Source organism: Bos javanicus, chromosome 26 (assembly GCF_032452875.1).
Source record: "Bos javanicus breed banteng chromosome 26, ARS-OSU_banteng_1.0, whole genome shotgun sequence".
Classification (NCBI taxonomy): Eukaryota; Metazoa; Chordata; class Mammalia; order Artiodactyla; family Bovidae; genus Bos; species Bos javanicus.
Window position 1 is genome coordinate 7,997,064 of NC_083893.1, and position 23,901 is coordinate 8,020,964.

Genomic DNA, 23,901 nt, shown 5'->3' on the forward strand with positions numbered 1-23,901 from the left:
ATGTTGAAAATAAATGGTGTCTCTATCAGCAGAATGGCAAGCCAACTGCTCTGCCAGCCAGGTATGACTGTGATCTAAGCAGTTGCAGAAAACACTCTTTGGGGAAGAATTTTAAGGCTAAAGTCTTAGTGGAAAGAGAGGCCATGATTAATTAGTAGTGCACACCACAGGAGGGGAAGAGATATTGTAACCTACTGTGTTTTCCCATCTCAAACCAGTTAGTCTCTACTTCTACACAAGAATTTAATATAATTTGGATACATATTTTTAATTCAATTATGTTGTTGTTTCTCCCTGATTGGTTTTTGGGTATTCTAACTGCAAGGAGATCCAACCAGTCCATTCTGAAGGAGATCAGCCCTGGGTGTTCATTGGAAGGAATGATGCTGAAGCTGAAACTCCAGTACTTTGGCCACCTCATGCGAAGAGTTGACTCATTGGAAAAGACCCTGATGCTGGGAGGGATTGGGGGCAGGAGGAGAAGGGGACGATGGAGGATGAGATGGCTGGATGGCATCACTGACTCGATGGACATGAGTTTGGGTAAACTCCTGGAGTTGGTGATGGACAGGGAGGCCTGGAGTGCTGCGATTCAGGGGGTTGCAAAGACTCGGACATGACTGAGCAACTGAACTAAACTGAACTGAACAATAGCCCTCCCTATGAAAGAGGAGAGTGAAAAAGTTGGCTTAAAGCTCAAGATTCAGAAAACGAAGATCATGGCATCTGGTCCCATCACTTCATGGCAAATAGATGGGGAAACAGTGAAAACAGGGGCTGACTTTATTTTATTCCGCTCCAAAATCACTGGAGATGGTGACTGCAGCCATGAAATTAAAAGAAGCTTGTTCCTCGAAAGAAAAGTATGATCAACCTAGACAGCCTTGATATTAAAAAGGAGAGACATTGCTGACAAAGGTCCGTCTAGTCAAAGCTATTGTTTTTCTAGCAGTTATGTATGGATGTGAGAGTGGAACCATAAAGAAAGCTGAGCGCCGAAGAATTGATGCTTTTGAACTGTGGTGTTGGAGAAGACTCTTGAGAGTCCCTTGGACTGCAAGGAGATCCAATCAGTCCATTCTAAAGATCAGTCATGGGTGTTCATTGGAAGGACTAATGCTGAAGCTGAAACTCCAATACTTTGGCCACCTCATGTGAAGAGTTGACTCATTGGAAAAGACCCTGATGCTGGGAGGGATTGGGGGCAGGAGGAGAAGGGGACAACAGAGGATGAGATGGCTGGATGGCATCACCGACTCGATGGACATGAGTTTGGGTAAACTCCCGGAGTTGGTGATGGACAGGGAGGGCTGGCGTGCTGCGATTCATGGGGTCACAAAGAGTCGGACACAACTGAGCGACTGAACTGACTGAACTGAACAATATCCCTCCCTACTCTTTATTTCAAATATATCTTGGCTACACTATGGAATAAAGATGGGAAAATATAACTATTATTTATAACATTATTTCTGAGGGAAAATGCATTTGAAATCCCAAGTAATTCACTTTTTCAAATGAATTCTTAGAACCCAATCCATTCACATGGCATCTGGTCTCATCACTTCATGGGAAAAAAATGGGGAAACAGTGGAAACAATGTCAGACTTTATTTTTGGGGGGCTCCAAAATCACTGCAGCCATGAAATTAAAAGATGCTTAATCCTTGGAAGAGAAGTTATGACCCACCTAGATAGCATATTGAAAAGCAGAGACATTACTTTGCCAACAAAGGTCCATCTAGTCAAGGCTATGGTTTTTCCAGTGGTCATGTATGGATGTGAGAGTTGGACTGTGAAGAAAGCTGAGCACCGAAGAATTGATGCTTTTGAACTGTGGTGTTGGAGAAGACTCTTGAGAGTCCCTTGGACTGCAAGGAGATCCAACCAGTCCATTCTAAAGGGGATCAGCCCTGGGTGTTCACTGGAAGGACTGACGCTGAAGCTGAAACTCCAATACTTTGGCCACCTCATGCGAAGAGCTGACTCATTGGAAAAGACTCTGATGCTGGGAGGGATTGGGGGCAGGAGGAGAAGGGGATGACAAAGGATGAGATGGCTGGATGGCATCACCGACTCGATGGACATGAGTTTGGGTAAACTCCCGGAGTTGGTGATGGACAGGGAGGCCTGACGTGCTGCAATGCATAGGGTCGCAAAGAGTCAGACATGACTGAGCACGTGAACTGACCTGACTGAATCCATTCACAGAAGCCTGCACCTACTCCTTTTGTAACTAGCCACAGTTCTAGATAAATATTAACTGCTCAATTATCCTTGTTAAACAATATTGAGTTACATAGAAGTTGGATTTTCCTTGAAAACAAGGTGACATTTCTGCCATTCTAGGGGAAATTTCTTTATCCATTTTACTATTTCAGTTTCTAAGCAATCGCAAATCAAATTCTGACTTCTATTAAAAAGTACCCAACTGTTAATTCAAAGTTTTCTTCCTGTTTTGAAAGATCAAAGAAAAGGAAATAGATCAGAAGTTAATATAGTGTGCACAGAGAAAGGTAAGTAGATCTGAGGATTATATCATCCAGGGAAAGCTGAGTGTTTATTTGCTGTGAATAAAAACCAGAACTGGCAGAAGATGGGACTGGATTGCAGTCAGGGAAAAATAATGGAGTTAAGGGCATTATACGGCTTCTGAGGTGCTGCAGTGTTAAAGAATCCATCTATCAATACAGGAGATGCAAGAGATGTGAGTTCTATCTATGGGTTGGGAGATCTCCTAGAGTAGGCCATGGCAAGCTACTCCAGTATTTTTGCCTGAAAAATCCCATGGAGAGAAGAGCCTGGTGGGCCACATTTCATGGCATAGCAAAGAGTCAGACACAACTGAATGAACACGTGTGTGCACGTGCACACACACACAGGCATTATAAGCTCATCTTATCGTAATAAGGACAATGACACGTTTTTTCCTTCTCTTTTCCCTTTGTTGTTACTGAATCTCCTACCTCTATCTCTTTTGCTCTGGTCCCTTCCCACTTCTTTCTTTTTCTTGCCTCCTTGCTAACTGCTTCTCCTTTTTTTCTCCTTTCTCTTTCTCCTCTTTTTCCTTTGGCCCCTTGCCTCCCATCTATTATTTTTTCCATTTCTTATCTTTTATATCCTCCACCCCTGTCCCTCACAGACCCTTCTCTCCTTTCTTGTACTCAATCTGAAATGTTTAATGTGCATAAAATGCTGCCAGTTATGGATAAAGACAAGCAAAGCAAAACACATAAAAGCTTCCCACGTGGTGCTTGTGGTAAAGAATCCACTTGCCAATGCAGAACATGCAAGAGACACAGGGTTGATCCCTGGGTTGGGAAGATCCACTGGAGTAGGAAATGGCAACTCATTCCGGTGTTCTTGCCTGAAACACTTCATGGGCAGAGGAGCCTGGCAGGCTACAGTCCATGAAGTTGCAAAGAGTCAGACACAAGTGAGCACACATACACATAATAAATGCTACATTTGCAATGTGTGTGCCCTGTACATACAAAGGCAACTGCTACTGTAGAAATAAGAAAAAAGGACACAGATCTCCACTAGTTGACAGTGCTATCATTTTTTATTTCTCAGATATTCTTCAGAAAAGCAGAGAATAGTTCAAAAAGTTATCCTGGTTCTACATGTTGGACAGGTTCACAAACTTCATGGAGGCAACTTTGATCAAAGAGCAACTTCAGAAATTGTCTTGACAAGAGCTACTCAAAGTGAGGTTCACAGCAATTAGCATCCTCATCAGCCAGGAGTCTGTTAGAAATGTTAAGTTCTTGGGCACACCAAGACCTACTGAATCACGAACATTAAAGCTGTGGACAGAAACACATGTTTTTAATTCTGAAACCCTGAAGCCCATTCAATTTTGAGAACTATTGTATACTCCTTTACCTTCCTTCCTGCTTTGGCTGAGAAGATTCCTACGAATTTCACATGATCATTCAGGGTAACCAATTTAAATTTATAATCCTAAACCAGATTGATTATTTTGTCATTGTACAGAGAGTATGGGTTCTATGTCTCTGAACAAAAATAAGCTGACACCAAAATATAATATAGCTGATACTTGCTAAAAGATGGTTTGACAGGAAACACATTCCTTTAATTTTTAGTAACAGTAACAGAAGTGATTTGATGATAAAAAAAATAATGGTCAAAAATAAACCTCTTTGATAAAAAAAGATACTTAAATTTCTCCAGGGATTCTGGTTAAAAAACGTTGAAGAAACTATTTTAATACAAATATCTAAGAATCATACAAAAACTTTGACAGCTTGAATAAATAGCAAAATATTTTGGTAAGAAATAACTTAGAAACACTGAAACATACAGTTTTATTCTTAGATTCCTAGGCCTGGGAAAATTTCCTTTTATATAATGTGGCAAAAATAACAGAAGAAAAAAATATCAAGATGGCAAATACATAAAAAGTTGACTAGTCACAAAACACTGATGAACTGAAATATTATAGATCTAGACTGAGGTTTTAAAATAAATTCAGGGGAATTAAGAAAACTATTGGGTTCGTGTTGGGGTTTGACAGAAAACAACAAAATTCTGTAAAGCAATTTTCCTTCAATTAAAAAATAAATAAATTTTTTAAAAAGAAAAGGAAATTATTGGGAAATAAATTTTTGCTAACTCCAAATAGATGTGTGTGTATGGGTGTGTGTGTGTGCTGTGCTTAGTCGCTCAGTTGTGTCCCACTCTTTACAACCCCATGGACTGTAGCCCTTCAGGCTCCTCTGTCCATGGAATTCTCCAGGCAAGAATATTGGAGTGGGTTGCCATTTCCTTTTCTAGGGGTCTTCCTGACCCACCGATCAAATCTTCGTCTCCTGCATTGGTAGGTGGATTATTTACCACTGTCGCCTGGGAAGTATAAAATTTACAGATTCAATGCAATCCCTATCAAGCTCCCAACGGTATTCTTCAAGAGCTAGAACACATAATTTCACAATTTGTATGGAAATACAAAAAACCTCGAATAGCCAAAGCTATCTTGAGAAAGAAGAATGGAACTGGAGGAATCAACCTACCTGACTTCAGGCTCTACTACAAAGCCACAGTCATCAAGACAGTATGGTACTGGCACAAAGACAGAAATATAGGTCAATGGAACAAAATAGAAAGCCCAGAGATAAATCCAGGCACCTATGGACACCTTATCTTTGACAAAGGAGGCAAGAATATACAATGGAGAAAAGACAATCTGTTAAGTGGTGCTGGGAAAACTGGTCAACCACATGCAAAAGAATGAAACTAGAACACTTTCTAACACCATACATAAAAATAAACTCAAAATGGATTAAAGATCTAAACGTAAGGCCAGAAACTATAAAACTCCTAGAGGAGAACATAGGCAAAACACTCTCTGACATACATCACAGCAGGAGCCGCTATGACCCACCTCCCAGAATATTGGAAATAAAAGCAAAAATAAACAAATGGGACCTAATAAACTTAAAAGCTTCTGCACAACAAAGGAAACTATAAGAAAGGTGAAAAGGCAGCCTTCAGAATGGAAGAAAATAATAGCAGATGAAACAACTGACAAACAACTAATCTCAAAAATATGCAAGCAACTCCTACAGCTCAATTCCAGAAAAATAAATGATCCAATCAGAAAATGGGCCAAAGAACTAAATAGACATTTCTCCAAAGAAGACATACAGATGGCTAACAAACACATGAAAAGATGCTCAACATCACTCATTATCAGAGAAATGCAAATCAAATCCACTATGAGGTACCACTTCACGCCAGTCAGAATGGCTGCGATCCAAACATCTACAAGCAATAAATGCTGGAGAGGTTGTGGGGAAAAGGGAACCCTCTTACACTGTTGGTGGGAATGCAAACTAGTACAGCCACTATGGAGAACAGTGTGGAGATTCCTTAAAAAACTGGAAATAGAACTGCCTTATGATACAGCAACCCCACTGCTGGGCATATACATCAAGGAAATCAGAATCGAAAGAAACATGTGTACCCCAGTGTTCATCGCAGGACTGTTTATAGTAGCCAGGACATGGAAGCAACCTAGATGTCCATCAGCAGATGAATGGATAAGAAAGCAGTGGTACATGTACACAATGGAGTATTACTCAGCCATTAAAAAGAATACATTTGAATCAGTTCTAATGAGGTGGATGAAACTGGAGCCTATTATACAGAGTGAAGTAAGCCAGAAGGAAAAACACCAATACAGTATACTAACACATATATATGGAATTTAGAAAGATGGTAACAATAACCCCGTATATGAGACAGCAAAAGAGACACTGATGTATAGAACAGTCTTTTGGACCCTGTGGGAGAGGAAGAGGGTGGGATGATTTGGGAGAATGGCATTGAAACATGTATAGTATCATATATGAAACGAGTTGCCAGTCCAGGTTTGATGCAGGATACTGGATGCTTGGGGCTGGTGCACTGGGACGACCCAGAGGGATGGTATGGGGAGGGAGGAGGGAGGAGGGTTCAGGATGGGGAACACATGTATATCTGTGGCAGATTCATTTTGATATATGGCAAAACCAATACAATACTGTAAAGTTAAAAAATAAAATTAAATTTAAAAAAAGAAAAGAAAAATAAAATGAGAATAGCAAAAAAATAAATAAAATAAAATTATATATACATATATATATAATTTTGTTCTTTCTTTAAGAGAAAAGGCAAAGTACACATACCATGCCTAGGTAAAAACTTTGTCTTGCATTAACTCTCAGGCACCCTGATCGCCTGCATTCCTCCACTCTCATCTAATCAGAGCCACTTTAGTCACCAGGTTCCTATTTGAACTCCTTTAATTTTGACCCCATCTTTGTTTCTGTGAAAGCAAAAGCTGCCTCAGCTTTCCTCCTATACCCTCTGCCATTCAATGTGACAGATTTTAGGAATGTGTGGAAGTTCTCAGTGGGCTTAACTAGATAAAAGTTGGTCTTGGAAATTGATTAATTGTATTGCGAATGAAGAAGCAAAAGCCTGACTTAGCTGAAAAGAGGCTTCGGAAGAGAAGAAATGAGACTCTGAAATACAGAGGCACAGGAAAGATCCTAAAAGGAGGTATTTCTATTTCAAGCTTCATAAATTACTATTTCCCTCCTTCCATCCGTCCACCTATCCATCCCTCATTGTTAATAAATGTTTATTGAGTGTCTATTGTATCCCAGACAGTCTGTTCTCTCATAGGTCCTACATTCTAGAAGGAGAAGAAAATTAACTTTTGGTAGTGGGAGCACATGACTCGGAGAGGCATCTGATGTGGACTAGAAGAAAAGAGACACAAGCTAAAGAAAATGCCATTAAGATCTGAGGGTGGCAGGAGGGGTTACTCTAGCAAAGACGGTAAGTGTGTGTGTGCTTGTGTGTGTGTAGAAGGCAGGAGTATCTAACAGGCTGAAGGACCAGTATGTGAAGAGGGCCAGGGCAAGAGGCGAGATGTGGAGGGTCGTAGTAAAGAGTTCTGACTTTATCCTAAGAGCACCTGGAGGCAACTATGACTTTTTGAGTTGATCATGTGCAGAGATGGAGTGACACAATTGGTTTGTGTGGATTTGTTTTCTGTTTCTTTCTTTCATTCTTTCTTTTTAATAACAAAGGGTACTATTTAAAAATGCAATTAGCAGAACAAGTATGGCAGCTCAGAGACTAGGTTGGGGACTGATATCATGATGCAGGCACAAAGTGACAAGCCACTGAGAACAAGGAGAAAGAGAAAGATCCAGAAAAAATACCTGGTGAAAGACCACTCTCAGAACGACTCACGTCTCCTGTCCCCCATCTGTATGACCTCTCAGCGAGAACATGATCTGTGATGTTTGAAGAGCACGGAAGTGGTATGTCCAGCACTTTTTTTTTTTTTTACTTTTAGAAACCCAGGAAAAAGGGTTGAAATGTTTTTACACAAAAATTTTGTATGGACAGGGATGGGATGGACATTCATACTTAGTGGTGGAGACATTAAACATGTCAAGCTGTTTTTCTACCAGATATTGTGCCAGTTTGAACCTCAGGCATGAACCATGAACTTCAAGCTGGTTTTAGAAAAGGCAGAAGAACCCGAGATCAAATTGTCAACATCCACTGGATCATTGAAAAAGGAAGAGAATTCCAAAAAACATCTATTTCTAGTTTATTGACTATGCCAAAGCCTTTGACTGTGTGGATCACAATCAACTGTGGAAAATTCTGAAAGAGATGGGAATAGCAGAGCACTTGACCTGCCTCTTGAGAAACCTATATGCAGGTCAGGAAGCAACAGTTAGAACTGGACGTGGAACAACACACTGGTTCCAAATAGGAAAAGGAGTACATCAAGGCTGTATATTGTCACCCTGCTTATTTAACTTATACGAAGAGTACATCATGAGAAATGCTGGGCTGGAAGAAGCACAAGCTGGAATCAAGGTTGCCAGGAGAAATATCAATAACCTCAGATATGCAGATGACACCACCCTTATGGCAGAAAATAAAGAGGAACTAAAAAGCCTCTTGATGGAAGTGAAAGAGGAGAGTGAAAAAGTTGGCTTAAAGCTCAACATTCTGAAAACTAAGATCATGGCATCTGGTCCCATAACTTCATGGGAAATAGGTGGGGAAACAGTGGAAACAGGGGCTGACTTTATTTTGGCTACAAAAATCACTGCAGATGGTGACCGCAGCCATGAAATTAAAAGACGCTTACTCCTTGGAAGGAAAGTTATGACCAACCTAGATAGCATATTGAAAAGCAGAGACATTATTTTGCCAACAAAGGTCCATCTAGTCAAGGCTATGGTTTTTCCTGTGGTCATGTATGGATGTGAGAGTTGGACTGTGAAGAAGGCTGAGCACCGAAGAATTGATGCTTTTGAACTGTGGTGTTGGAGAAGACTCTTGAGAGTCCCTTGGACTGCAAGGAGATCCAACCAGTCCATTCTGAAGGACATCAGCCCTGGGAGTTCTTTGGAAGGAATGATGCTAAAGCTGAAACTCCAGTACTTTGGCCACCTCATGTAAAGAGTTGACTCACTGGAAAAGACTCTGATGCTGGGAGGGATTGGGGGCAGAAGGAAAAGGGGACGACAGAGGATAAGATGTCTGGATGGCATCACTGACTCAATGTACATGAGTTTGTGTGCACTCCGGGAATTGGTGATGGACAGGGAAGCCTGGCGTGCTACAATTCATGGGGTCGCAAAGAGTCGGACACAACTGAGTGACTGAACAGAACTGAACTGACCTGAACCTCAGGACTGTCATTTAGATGTTGAATGACTATGGGCACTCAGCCTCTCTGGACCTTTGTTTCTTAATCTAAAATTGGTGATAATAATACGCAGCAACATGGGCAGACCTGGAGATTATCATACTAAGTGAAGCTGGAGAAAAAGACAAATGTCTTATGATGTCACTTATATGTGGAATCTAAAAGAATAATACAGATGAACTTATTTATAAAACAGAAAAAGACTCACAGCCTTAGAGAATGAACTTGTGGTTACCAGGGGAAAAGGATGGGAGGGAGGCACAGACTGGGAGTTTGGGGTGGACATGCACTTTCTGCCATATCTAAAATAGATAACCAACAAAGTCCTATCGTACAGCACAGGGAACTGTGTTCAATACTATGTAATGGTCTAAATGGGAAAATAATTTGAAAAAGAATAGAAACTTGAATACGTATAACTCAATCACTTTACTGTACACCTGAAATACAACACTGTTAAGCAACTATGCCTCAACATAAAATAAAATTTTAAATAAAAATAAAGGAAACACTCTCTGACATAAATCACAGCAGGAACTTCTATGACCCACCTCCCAGAATACTGAAAATAAAAGCAAAAATAAATGGGACCTAATTAAAATTAAAAGCTTCTGCACAACAAAGGAAATTATAAGCAAGGTGAAAAGACAGCCTACGGAATGGGAGAAAATAATAGCAAATGAAGCAACTGACAAACAACTAATCTCAAAAATATACAAACAACTCCTGCAGCTCAGTTCTGGAAAAATAAACGACCCAATCAAAAAATGGGCCAAAGAACTAAATAGACATTTCTCCAAAGAAGACATATAGATGGCTAACAAACACATGAAAAGATGCTCAGCATCACTCATTATCAGAGAAATGCAAATCAAAACTACTATGAGGTACCATTTCATGCCAGTCAGAATGGCTGCTATCCAAAAGTCTACAAGCAATAAATGCTGGAGAGGATGTGGAGAAAAGGGAACCCTCTTACACTGTTGGTGGGAATGCAAACTAGTATAGCCACTATGGAGAACAGTGTGGAGATTCCTTAAAAAACTGGAAATAGAACTGCATTATGACCCAGCAATCCCACTGCTGGGCATACACACTGAGGAAACCAGAATTGAAAGAGACACGTGTACCCCAATGTTCATCACAGCACAGTTTATAATAGCCAGGACATGGAAGCAATCTAGATGCCCATCAGCAGACGAATGGATAAGAAAGCTGTGGTACATATACATAATGGAGTATTACTCAGTCATTAAAAAGAATACATTTGAATCAGTTTTAATGAGGTGGATGAAACTGGAGCCTATTATACAGAGTGAAGTAAGCCAGAAAGAAAAACACCAATACAGTATACTAACGCATATATATGGAATTTAGAAAGATGGTAATGATAATCTTGTATGCAAGATAGCAAAAGAGACACAGATGTATAGAACAGTCTTTTGGACTCTGTGGGAGAGGGAGAGGGTGGGATGATTTGGGAGAATGGCATTGAAACATGTAGAATATCATATATGAAATGGATCGCCAGTCCAGGTTCGATGCAGGATACAGGATGCTTGGGGCTGGTGCTCTGGGATGACCCAGAGGGATGGTATGGGGAGGGAAGTGGGAGGAGGGGTTCAGGATTGGGAACACATGTACACCTGTGGCGGATTCATGTTGATGTATGGCAAAACCAATATAATACTGTAAAGTAACTAGCCTCCAATTAAAATAAATAAATTTAAATTTAAAAAAATAAAGGAAAATAAAAAAATAAAACTGATGATAACAATAGTATCTATCTCATAATTGTATTGTCAAGAGTACTGAGTTCATTCACAATATATTTGGAGTAGCATCTGATATATAGTAAGCACTTAATTTTAGCTATTTTTATTACTTTTACAGAAATTAAGAAAACCAGTACTCAAGATTGAGTTAGATACTGTAAGTTTGAAACTAAGTAGGTGCAAAAGATGGGATTTGAGCCCACACTGTCTCCAAAGCCCAGGTTATTTGGGCTGAACCCATCTGCCTGAATACTTGATGAACTTACACCATCAGCTTTAAGAAGTGGCTTTGACATAGTGGTTAAAAATATGCTACGTTTAAGTAAGACCATAAGGTCAACCACTGTGTGGCTTTGGGAAAGTTATATAACCTCCTGAACCTCAGCAATGTCTGTCATCTGTAAGATGGGACAATAACTATCATTGTGAGGTAAAGAAGATAACTCATGAAAAAGCTTAGAGCTCTCTGCATTTAGTTGGTACTGGGTACATGCTAACTACTGCTGGCCCCTGTCCCACCGCCTAGTGATGGGAATGGCACAGAGCCCAGCCACAGGCCTCCTGGGTGACGTGGAACCTAGAGCTCTTTCCACAAGGCACCAGGAGAACAAGCCTTCACCTCTTCTCAGATTTTGGCAGAGACGCTAATGGTTAGGGTCAGTGAGATCATGTGGATAAAGAATCTGCACTGACTCAGCGGTAGAAAGAGTAGATCCACAGAAACTCACTCTCTCCCCCTCTGCATAAGCTGTGAAAGGAAGTCCCAGAGTTCACCTACAGTCACTGACTTAACACGATCTTCATTTTCTTTTCCACTAGCTAACGTTCACCTTCATGAGTTGTTTATCCTCACATAGTCTTCCTCTGATCAAAACTGTCCCTTCAACAGTTCTTAACTTTACCTAAGTTTTGGCCTTTGAAATATATTCATCAGAGCTAAACTAAAAATTACTAAAATGCTCTAAAGAGCTGATCTTCACCTTTTTCAATTTAACACACATTTTCTTCAATTGGAAATTTGAATTGGGAGCAGTCAAGGTCCTCCACCAGGTTACATAACCTGGTTCATTTCCCAGGTTAAAACCTTGTTTATTGTGGGCACTACTGCATATGTTTTCTCCCACAGAACTCTTGTGATTTTCGGTAATGTATTATTTTTCATTTTTCTTTTCCTGAAAAAAAATTTTTTTTCAAGCACTTCAAGATGGGTCTAGCAAGGATGGACAAACCTTTTAAAAAATCTTCCAAAGCCTACCAGACATGTTTTCATATTTGTTCACACTACTTTAATGGACTTAATAGACATCTATCCATTTTGAGGAGGAAAATCTTCCCTTTCATTAATATTTCATGTCACAAAATGTTTACCACAGGAATATTTATTTGAGGGCATGATTGCATTTACTGGAGGGCCTTGTTCACAGTAGATGTTCAGTAAATATTTGTAGGTGATTATAATTACAATGCATGACAACCATGACCTTTTTATATTTCCTCTTCAGTATTATACTTCAAAAGCACTCATTAGGCCACAGTAACAATCTAAAAGCACATTGAAACAAGCCAGTTTAAGGAAGAGTTCTTAGTTACTTGGGACTTCCCTGGTGGCTCAGACGGTAAAGCATCTGCCTACAATGCGGGAGACCCAGGTTCGATCCCTGGGTTGGGAAGATCCCCCTGGAGAAGGAAATGGCATCCCACTCCAGTACTTTTGCCTGGAGAATCCCACGGATGCAAGAGCCTGGTGGGCTACAGTCCATGGGGTTGCAAAGGGTCAGACACAACTGAGCGACTTCACTACTCACTCATTTAGTTAAGAAACCTACATTTTTGGCCATCTTGATTAATTTAATTTTTAATTTGACAACAACAGATGTTACTTTTCATGAGCTAGGCTATGTTTCTTTAGGTTCTCCATTAGATGATAAACAGTCCATAAGATTCAGATGCATTATTCATTCTTATGTTAATTTTCTTATAATGTCTTAGAATATCATTATTGTTCATTCACTAAGTCATGTCTGACTTTTTGTGACTCCATGGACTGCAGCATGCCAGGGTCCTATGTCCTCCACTATCTCCTATCAAACACATGTCTATTGAGTTGATGATAATATCTAACCATCTCATCCTCTGCTGCCCCCTTTTCCTTTTGCCTTCATCTTTCCCAGAATCAGGGTCTTTTCAAATGATTCAGTTCTTTGCATCAGATGGCCAAAGTAAAAGAGCTTCAGCTTCAGCATCAGTCTTTCAATGAATATTCAGAGTTGATTTCCTTTAGGATTAACTGATTTGATTTCCTTGCAGTACAAGGGATTCTCAAGAGTTTTCTGTAGCACCACAATTTGAAAGCATCAATTTTTCTTTATGGTCAGCTTTCTTTATGGTTCAACTCTCACATCCATACAGGACTACCACAAAAATTATAGCTTTCACTATATGGACCTTTATTGAAAAAGTGATATATCTGCTTTCTAATATGCTGTATTTCCTTCCAAGGAGCAAGTATCTTTGAATTTCATGGCTGCAGCACCATCCCCAGTTATCATGGAACCCAAGAAAATAAAATGTGTCACTGCTTCCACTTTTTATCCTTCTACTTGCATTAAGAGATTGGACCAGTAGCATTGATCTTAAATTTTTTCATATTATTTCAAGGAAATTTTTTCACTCTCCTCTTTCACTCTCATCAAGAAGCTCTTTAGTTCCTCTTCACTTTCTGCCATTAGAGTGGTATTATCTGCATATCTGAAGTTGTTGATATTTTTCCCAGGAATCTTCAGTTCCAGCTTGTGATTCATCATCCAGCCCAGCATTTCACATGATGTACTTTGCTTATAAGTTAAATAAAGAGGGTGGCAATATATATCCTTGTCATACTCCAGTCCAATATTGAACCAGTCAGTTGTTCCATGTCCAGTTCTAACCATTGCTTCTTGACCTGCATACAGGTTTCTCAGGAGACAGATAAGGTGGTCTTGTACTCCTATCTTTAGGAATTTTCCACAGTTCACTGTGATCCACCCAAAAGCTTTGCATAGTCAATAAAGCAGAAGTAGATGTTTTTTCTGGAACTCCATTGCCTTCTCCATGATCCAATGAATATTGAATATTTGATCTCTTGTTGCTCTGCCTTTTCTAAATACAACTTGTATATCTTGGTAGTTCTTGGTTCACATATTATTGAAGCCTAGCTTGAAAGATTTTGAGCATAACCTTCCTAGCACGTGAAGGGAGCAGTTGCATGGTAGTTTGAACATTCTTTGACATTGCCCTTCTTTGCAACTGGAATGAAATCTGACTTTTTCCAGTGCTATGGCCACTGCTGAGTTTTCCAAATTTGCTGATATTGAATGCAGGTCTTCATTCAATGAATGAAACATCATCTTTTAGGATTTTAAACAGATCAGCTGGAATTATGTCATTTCCACTAGCTTTGTTCATAGTAATGCTTCCTAAGGATCCCTCGACTTCACGCTCCAAGATGTTCAGTTCCAGGTGAGGGAACAGACCACTGTGGTTATCTGGGTCGTTAAGACTGCTGTTTATTTCTGTTGTTGTTGTTGTTAGGTTTTATTTTTGTGTAGTTTTTCTGTGTCTTCTCGCCACCTCGTCTTAATTCCTTCTGCTTTGTTAGGTCCAAACCATTTCTGTCCTTTATTGTGCCCATCCTTACACAAAATGTTCTCTTGATATCTTGTTTTCTTGGAGAGATCTCTAGTGTTCCCCTTTTCTATAGTTTTCCTCTACTTCTTTGCATTGCTTATTTAAGAAGGCCTTCTTATCTCTCCGTGTCATTCCCTGGAACTGTGCGTTCAGTTTGGTAAACGTTTCCCTTTCTCCCTTGCCTTCCACTTCTCTTCTTTCCTCACCTATTTGTAGAGCCTCTTCAGACAACAGCTTTGCCTTACTGCATTTCTTTTTCTTTGGGAATGGTTTTGGTCACTGCCTCCTGTACAATGTTATGAATCTTTGTACATAGTTATTCAGGCACTCTGTCTACCAAATCTAACCCTTTGAATCTATTCATCACCTCCACTGTATAACCATAAGGGATTTGATTTGGGTAATACTGAATGGCCTAGTGGTTTTCCCTAATTTCTTCAATTTAAGCCCACATTTTGCAACAAGGAGCTCATGGTCTGAGCCACAGTCAGTTCCTGGTTGTGTTTTTGCTGACTGTATAGGGCTTCTCTATCTTTGGCTGCAAAGAACATAATCAATCTTTTTTTAGTATTAACTATCTGGTGATGTTCATGTGTGGAGTCATCTCTTGGGTTGTTGGAAAGAGTGTTTGCTATGACCAGGGTGTTCTCTTGACAAAACCCTGTTAGCCTTTGCCTTGCTTCACTCTGTACTCCAAGGTCAAACGTGTCTGTTATTCTGAGTATCTCTTGACCTCCAACTTTGCTTTCTAATCTCCTATGATGAAAAATACATCTTTTTTTTTTTTTTTTTGGTGTTAGTTCTAGGAGGTCTTACAGGTCAACTTTAGCTTCTATGGCATTAGTGATTGGAGCATAGACTTGGATTAGTGTGATGTTGAATGGTTTGCCCTGGAAATGAACCAAGATTATTCTGTCGTTTTTGACCTTGTACCCAATTACTGCATTTCAGACTCTTTTGTGGACTATGAGGGCTACTCCATTTCTTCTAAGGGATTCTTTCCCATGGTAGCAGATATAATGTTCATATAAATTAAATTCACCCATTCCTGTCCGTTCTAGTTCACTTATTTCTAAGATGTTGATGTTCAACCTTGCTTGACCATGTCCAATTTACCTTGATTCGTGGACCTAACATTCCAGATTCAACACAATATTGTACTTTACATCATCAGACTTACTTTTACCACCAGACACGTCCACAACTAAGCGCTGTTTCCACTTTAGCCCAGCTGCTTCATTCTTTCTGAAACTATTAGTAATTGTCCTCTGCTCTTCCCAGGTGGGCCAGTGGTAAAGAATCCACCTTCCAATGCAGGAGTAGCAGGAGATGTCGATTTGACCCCTGAATCAGGAATATCCTCTGGAGTAGGAAGTGGCAATCCACTCCAGTATTCTTGCCTGGAGAATCCCATGGATAGAAGAGCCTGGCAGGCTACAGTCCATAAGATCTCAAAGAGTCGGATACGACTGAGCATGCATGTTTCAGAGTAGTAAACACATTTTATGGGCAACAGAACATATGAAGTGAACACATTTATTTGCAAGAAAATAAGAAAGCTGGCCAAAGTAATACGATTGCAAATATTTTAAAATATTTTAATAATTTTTTTTCTGTTTTTTTTTCTTTTGTTGAAGTATAGTTGATTTATAATGGTTATATTAGTGTCAGGTACAGCCAAATGATTCAGTTATATACATATATATTATTTTTCAGAATAGTTTCCCTAATAAATTATTACAGAACATTGAGTATAGTTTTTATTAATTCTTTGATTCCACGCAATAATTCTAACTTTTTGTAAGAAGGCAATGTTTTTAATTTACAGTGAAGACTGCAGATATTTAAGTGACTCAACACAATAACATATGCATAAAGGAAAAAGCACCAGGAAAGTTATTCTTCTAGCTCACATGAAAGTCAGTAAGTAGAGGCTTAGGTTATGATAAAGCTTCATGTTGAAAGTAACTTTTGTTTTTAACTCTAGTCAGTCTCTTCTTGCTCAGGTATAAAGAAATACATTTACCCAGTTTTTTTCAAAGACAAAGGTTGCAAACCTAAATTGTATCTTTCAGGATCTCTGGAGTAATTACTTGACTATTTTGTTCCCATTAATTTAATAATCTTCAGGATATTAATAAAGAAAAATTACTTCAGAACTGGAGTGGTTACGTCCCAGAAACCTATTTACTCATATATTCTATAATCTTCAGAAATGTGTGGCTGGAGAAATTTAAGGAGTCAGAGGAACGCCAGACCTCATATCCAGACCCACGTTGATAAACCAATAACTCTGTTATCTAATAAGTGCTGTCACTTCAAAAATATGCGAGTTGACTTGAAAACTGAAATGAGGTCAGTAGTTGCATTTAAACTTTTACCAGTGTTCACAACTAATTTAAAGTGTGAATGTAAAATAAATTGAGAATTTACAGACTATTACCTTTCAGATAAGGATCTTAGTCCTGTAATAGAAACATATAATTGTATGTCTATTCAACTGCCTCAGGTCACATGATTTTAGGCAATCCCAGTAACTTAAGTGCAAGCCACAAATATCAAGTGTAGGTGGACAGTTCTTGACCTGTGACACAAGATGAGAGGAGCCAGCAGTTTCCACAGATTACTGTGAAATCAAAATCAGTATCTGGCAAATAGCATTACCCCCCTTCTCTAAAAAATAAAGGATAAAAGCATTCTCTTCTAAGGATTGTTGGCATTTTGTTGAAGTCAAAAATAGATGCAAGCTTAATCATTACAATAACAAAGCTAACATTCATGGACCTAGTGTTTTATATACCTAACTCATTTAGTCCTCATCAAAGTCTACTATTGGACTTTCCTGGTGGCTCAGGGAATAAAAAACCTGCCTGCAACGCAGGAGACCTGGTTTTGACCCCTGGGTTGGGAAGATCCCCTGGAGGAGGGCGTGTCAACCCACTCCAGTATTCTTGCCTGGAGAATCCCCATGGACAGAGAAGCCTGGGAGGCTGCAGTCTGTGGGGTCTCAAAAAGTCAGACACAACTGAATGACTAAGCATACAGCACAGCTGTTGTTATTTCCATTTTATAGATGAGAAAACTAGTTTAGGGAAGTTAAATAAATTGATTCTGATTACTCACCAAGTGGGAATTGATATGTGCTAGAATTTTAACCTAGGTTATCTGATTCTAGAGGCTGCACTTTTAATTGATACTTAACTAAATAAGTTTAGTGTTAGCTATGGTGAGAGCTTCTTGTCTCAATCTAAATAATCTAAATATTTTTCCATAACAGATAAAAAGGTAATTATAACTGTGTTATACACAAATATATCACATCATAATAATACTGTGCTTTTTAATAGAATGCTCACAAAAGACCTTCCATATATATATAGTATATTTGTGTGTGTGTGTGTGTGTGTGTGTGTATTCAGGGAAGTGTAATGTGCCTATACTTTCTTACATAAAAATGCACCTGTCATGAGGCATTAATTACCTAAATAACTCTATGCGGTGTAGGTTAATGTATAGGTCAAGGATTTGGTGCTGGACAGACCTGAACTGGAATCTCACCTCTGTCAATTATTATCTGTGTGATAATGGGAGAGGTCTTGCTTGTTGGTTTTATTGTTAATTTCACTCAGTATCTATTTTTTTCCATATGTAATATAAAAATAGTATCTATTATCTAGGGTTTTGTGGGATTAAATGAGATAATATATAGAAAGTCTTTATGTCATGTCTGCTGCACAGTAACAGTTCAATAAATATTTTTTTAGTAAAGAAGGCTGAGCGCCAAAGAATTGATGCTTTTGAACTGTGATGTTGGAGAAGACTCTTGAGAGTCCCTTGGACTGTAAGGAGATCCAACCAGTCCATTCTGAAGGAGATCAGCCCTGGGATTTCTTTGGAAGGAATGATGCTAAAGCTGAAACTCCAGTACTTTGGCCACCTCATGCGAAGGGCTGACTCATTGGAAAAGACTCTGATGCTGGGAGGGATTGGGGGCAGGAGGAGAAGGGGATGACAGAGGATGAGATGGCTGGATGACATCACTGACTCAATGAATGTGAGTCTCAGTGAACTCCGGGAGTTGGTGATGGACAGGGAGGCCTGGCGTGCTGCGATTCATGGGGTTACAAAGAGTCGGACATGACTGAGCGACTGATCTGATCTGATCTGATTAAAATAACAACATCGAGTTGTTAGGAACAGCATAAGGAAAAGGCATACTTAGTGTATTTATGAGCCTTTAGGAGTAAGAAGAAAGATGTTTAATAAAAAACTCTGCCTGATAAGGTCCAAGACTTAACTGCACACCATTGTATCTAAGGTGCTTTTAAGAAATAAAATAATGCTTGACCTTAGCTTTCAAATAGCTCATCTACATAAGTGGGCTTTTCCCTATAAATTTTTAGAAGATATGGCTTTAAAAATACTATATTCCACTGATTTTGATGATGTGTGTATAAGACTTAACACACATCCTGACACACAGTTGGCCTTTAGAAAATGTTGGCAGGTAGGTGGATTCTTTTGCTATTATTTTCTTCTTTTGTCTATATATTCTTTGCTGTCCTGAGCACTACAATAAGAACCACACTATTGCCCAGGCAATAAGTCCTTGGACCAGGAAAGACAGCTTTATTATATTCAAAGGCAGGCAGTTTTGTTGTATTTTTCACGTTCTGGAGACCAGGGTCATGTCAAACTAAAGAACGAAGCACTTTCCAGATTTACACAAAGGTAAGGAAAAGAGTGATTGGCCGTACTTATTCAGGTTGACTCTCTCAGGGTGAGAAATGTGTGTTGCTTTTTTCTAATATTGACACCGAAGCTTCTTTCAGTAACAGAGAAAAGCACAGCTGTCACTGGCCTCAGGAATGACAAGCAAAGCCGAGTTTCTCTTTCCAGCTGAGTTCATCTCCAGATAAAGAATTACTCAACTGAGAGCTCAAAGGTGATGATTGTATTCAATATGGCAGCTTCATGGAGTTAGTAAGGGCTTGAAATGAGGCTACTTCAAGTGAGATGTGCTGAGATATACTGAATTGCACATATGTGCTCAGTTGCTAAGTCACGTCTGCCTCTTTGTGACCCCATGGACTGTAGCCTGCCAGGCTCCTCTGTCCATGGGATTCTCTAAGCAAGAATACAGGAGTCAATTGCGGTTTCCTCCTTCAGGAGATCTTCCCAACCCTGGGATCAAATCCAAGTCTCCTGTATTAGCAGGTGGATTTTTCAGCACTGAGCCACCTGGAAAGCTCTGCTGCTGCTGCTGCTAAGTTGCTTCAGTCGTGTCCGACTCTGTGCCACCCCATAGACGGCAGCCCACCAGCCTCCCCCGTCCCTGGGATTCTCCAGGCAAGGATACTGGAGTGGGTTGCCATTGCCTTCTCCAATGCATGAGAGTGAAAAGTAAAAGTGAAGTCGCTCAGTCGTGTCTGACTCCTAGCGACCTCATGGACTGCAGCCCACCAGGCTCCTCCGTCCATGGGATTTACCAGGCAAGAGTACTGGAGTGGGTTGACATTGCCTTCTCCCTGGAAAGCTCTAATGAGTTGCAAAGGCTTGCTATAAAAAAACAGAATTTAATGCAATGGGAGATTTCCTAAGACTCTCCATATTGTGGTTTACTAGCATTTATTCTACATATTTTTAATTATGATTAAGTTTCACAGAGTCTCCAGACAGAAGTAATTTCATTAACTCTCTAGATAATAACAAATACAGTAAATAGTGCATGCTTTCTAAGTGCCAGGTACTATGCAAAGCATGTTTCATCCATTATCTCATTTAATCTTGCTCTATAAAAACTTACACTATTAACTCCATTTTACAGATGAGCTAACTGAGCCTTAGAGGATTACAAGTATAATTAGAATTAACTTACTTCTAATTATACAGCTGCTGCTGCTGATGCTGCTAAGTCGCTTCAGTCGTGTCTGACTCTGTGCGACCCCATAGATGGCAGCCCACCAGGCTCCGCCATCCCTGGGATTCTCCAGGCAAGAACATTGGAGTGGGTTCCCATTTCCTTCTCCAATGCATGAAAGTGAAAAGTGAAAGTGAAGTCACTCAGTCGTGTCCGACTCTTCACAACCCCATGGACTGCAGCCAACCAGGCTCCTCCATCCATGGGATTTTCTAGGCAAGAGTACTGGAGTGGGGTGCCATTGCCTTCTCCAAATTATACAGCTAAAACTGGGCAATATTGAGGTACATGTGACTCAGAGACTATGTAATACAAGCTTATGTCCACAGCCTCCCAATCAGTGCTTGTTGAAGCACTGAATTGTACCATATATACAAAAAAATTAAAATGTTTTTATTAAATCCCACTAAATATTTCTGAGATAAAAGGACATCTTCTTCCAGAGAAAGCATTCTTCTGAAGCATTTGACCTGATCTGCTTCCCAGAAAATGCAGTCAAGCTGCAGACAAGGTGAAGTGCTTTCTTCTGTTATTGAAATAAACAACTCAGGTCAAATTGTACCTGCAGGTACTTAGGATCCAATTATATTCGATTTATTGCTAAATCACTTATGTCAGTAACTAAACCTGTTAGAAGAAAAGATTCACTCCCAAGTATTTCAGGATAGAATGGTGAGTTATAAAATACATCTTTGCCTTTTGTTTTATTTCTGAAGCTATTTACTTTAGTCACTAGATAGGCAAATTTCCCTTTTCAACTTTGCAAAATATGTAAAGCCATGGTTATTTGAACACTTGTTTCATTTTATGAGAAGGTAGTGATTCAGTGGTAAAGAATCTGCCTGTCAATGCAGGAGTTGCAGGAGATGCCAGTTTGATCCATGGGTCAGAAAGATTCTCTGGAGGAGGAAATGGCAACCCACTCCAGTATTCTTGCCTGAAAAATACCATGGACAGAGGAGCCTAGTGGGTTACAGTCCACAGGGTTGCAAAGAGGTGCACATGACTGAGTGACTGAGCATACACGCAGTGATTAGGGAGACAGTCAACCCATTTTAGTAGGCAGATGCCTGAAAAATAAATCCCAGAGAGACACTTAAACTCTATCTTCAGTTCAATCTTAAAGGACATCAGCCCTGAATATCACTGGAAGGCCTGATGCTGAAGTTGAAGCTCCGTTATCCTGGCCACCTGATGCAAAGAGCCAACTCCTTGGAAAAGGCCCTAATGCTGGGAAAGACTGAAGTCAAAGGAGAAGGGGGTAGCAGAGGATGAGATGGTTACATAGCACCATAGACTCAATGGACATTAATCTGAGCAAACTCTGGGAGACAGTGGAGGACAGAGGAGCCTGGCATGCTACAGTCCATAAAATTGTAAAAAGTCAGATATGACTATGAACGAAAAGCAAGAATGACTCAGTTCAAAGCTTCTAAAAGACATATATTGTCTGATGACTATGACTAAGAATCCCTGTCAGTTCACTGGCTTCACGTATCTAAAACAGTGGCATTATGTGGATGGTAGTCCATGGGACTGGAGGAAAGGAAAATCAGAAACAGCACCACAAATTAACCAACAGCACAGAGCCAGAAACTGTTAACTAGATCGAAGAATGATGTTCTTGGTTCCTTTCTTCTGGGGATATATAAAATAGTTCAAACATGTCATTTCATTTATCTGTACACTCTTTCCCTGGAGTAGTAGAGCTTCGTAGTGATTCCCATTCAGCAACAGATAACAAGGAAGCAGAAATGACCGCACAGACTTGGCCCAAGTCCTCTAATCAGCTGATAATAGCCACTTAAGCGCTCAAAATCTCCTTCAAAGAAACAAAGGGCAGAAGAAGAGAATGTTGAGCTACCTAGAAAGATTTCAAAGAAGAAAATTCAGAATTCACAGGAATTTGGTAGAAGCCAATTTTGACACTGTGTTCAGTTCAGTCACTAACTTGAGTTCAGTTCCAGCCAACTCCGACTCTTTGCAACCCCATGGACTGCAGCATTCCAGGCCTCCCTGTCCGTCACCAACTCCTGGAGCTTACTCAAACTCATGTCCATAGAGTTGGTGATGCCATCCAACCATCTCATCCTCTGTCACCCCCTTCTCCTCTCGCCTCCAATCTTTCCCAGCATCAGGGTCTTTTCCAATGAGTCAGTTCTTTGCTTCAGGTGGCCAAAGTATTGGAGTTTCAGCTTCAGCATCAGTCCTTCCAATGAACATTCTGGACTGATTTCCTTTAGGATTGACTGGTTTGGTCTCCTTGCAGTCCAAGGGACTCTCAAGAGTCCTCTTCAACACTACAGTTCAAAAGCATCATTTCTTCAGTGCTCAGCTTTCCTTATGGTCCAACTCTCACATCCATACATGACTACTGGAAAAACCAGAGTTTTGACTAGATGGACACTGTGTACTTTATCAAAACTTTCAAGATTCCCATGGTGCATGCTCATAGCAAGAAATGGCAAGGATCATATTTTAGTTAGCAAGCAGTACTGCATGAAGTGTTGTTACAGAAATTATTTAACTAGCATGGAATGTGTCCTGACTTAGACAAAATGAAAGCAAGTCAAAAGTGTAAGACTTCTGTAATAAAGTCAACAGAAAAAAATTTAAGTACAAATTTTAAGCAATTTGTCAAGATGGCCTCGAATTCAAAATATGTCAACTTATGCATAGAACTTCCACAAAATAATAAAGAATTCCAGCTTGTTTAAACAGAATATTCTCAGGCTTCCCCTTTATTCAACAATTTTTACAAGAGAAAATATTTAATGAAAGTCTTCTTATATCCTCTCATTTGGTGCTAATTATTCTCCTTTGATGGAATTTTCCTCTGGCTTCCCTACTCCACCCAACTTTGTAACTTTTCACTGATTCCAGCTTGCCTTTATAAGATCCTATTTGGTATTTTCATAGTATGAATGATCCTTACCATATACCACTTTTCATTATAATCTTAAAAACTTAACTATATTGTAAAACTTGCAATACTATGATTTTCAGTTCAGTTCAGTCGCTCAGTCGTGTCCAACTCTTTGCGACCCCATGAATTGCAGCACGCCAGGCCCCCCTGTCCATCACTAACTCCTGGAGTTCACTCAAACTCATGTCCATTGAGTCGGTGATGCCATCCAGCTATCTCATCCTTGTCATCCCCTTCTCCTCCTGCCCCCAATCCCTCCCAGCATCAGAGTCTTTTCCAATGAGTCAACTCTTCACATCAGGTGGCCAAAGTACTGGAGTTTCAGCTTTAGCATCACTTCTTCCAAAGAACACCCAGGACTG

The 23,901-nt window shown here is 39.8% G+C and overlaps 1 protein-coding gene and 1 non-coding gene across 3 annotated transcripts in view; one reads left to right on the plus strand and one right to left on the minus strand.

Annotated features, from left to right (window-relative positions):
• PRKG1 (protein kinase cGMP-dependent 1) overlaps nt 1–23,901 on the minus strand; it is a 1,413,309-nt gene that overhangs the window by 1,029,717 nt on the left and 359,691 nt on the right. The gene's annotated exons all lie outside the window — the stretch shown is intronic.
• On the plus strand, nt 12,626–12,697 carry TRNAC-ACA (transfer RNA cysteine (anticodon ACA)). The gene has a single exon. It is a non-coding gene; the product is annotated as a tRNA-Cys (tRNA).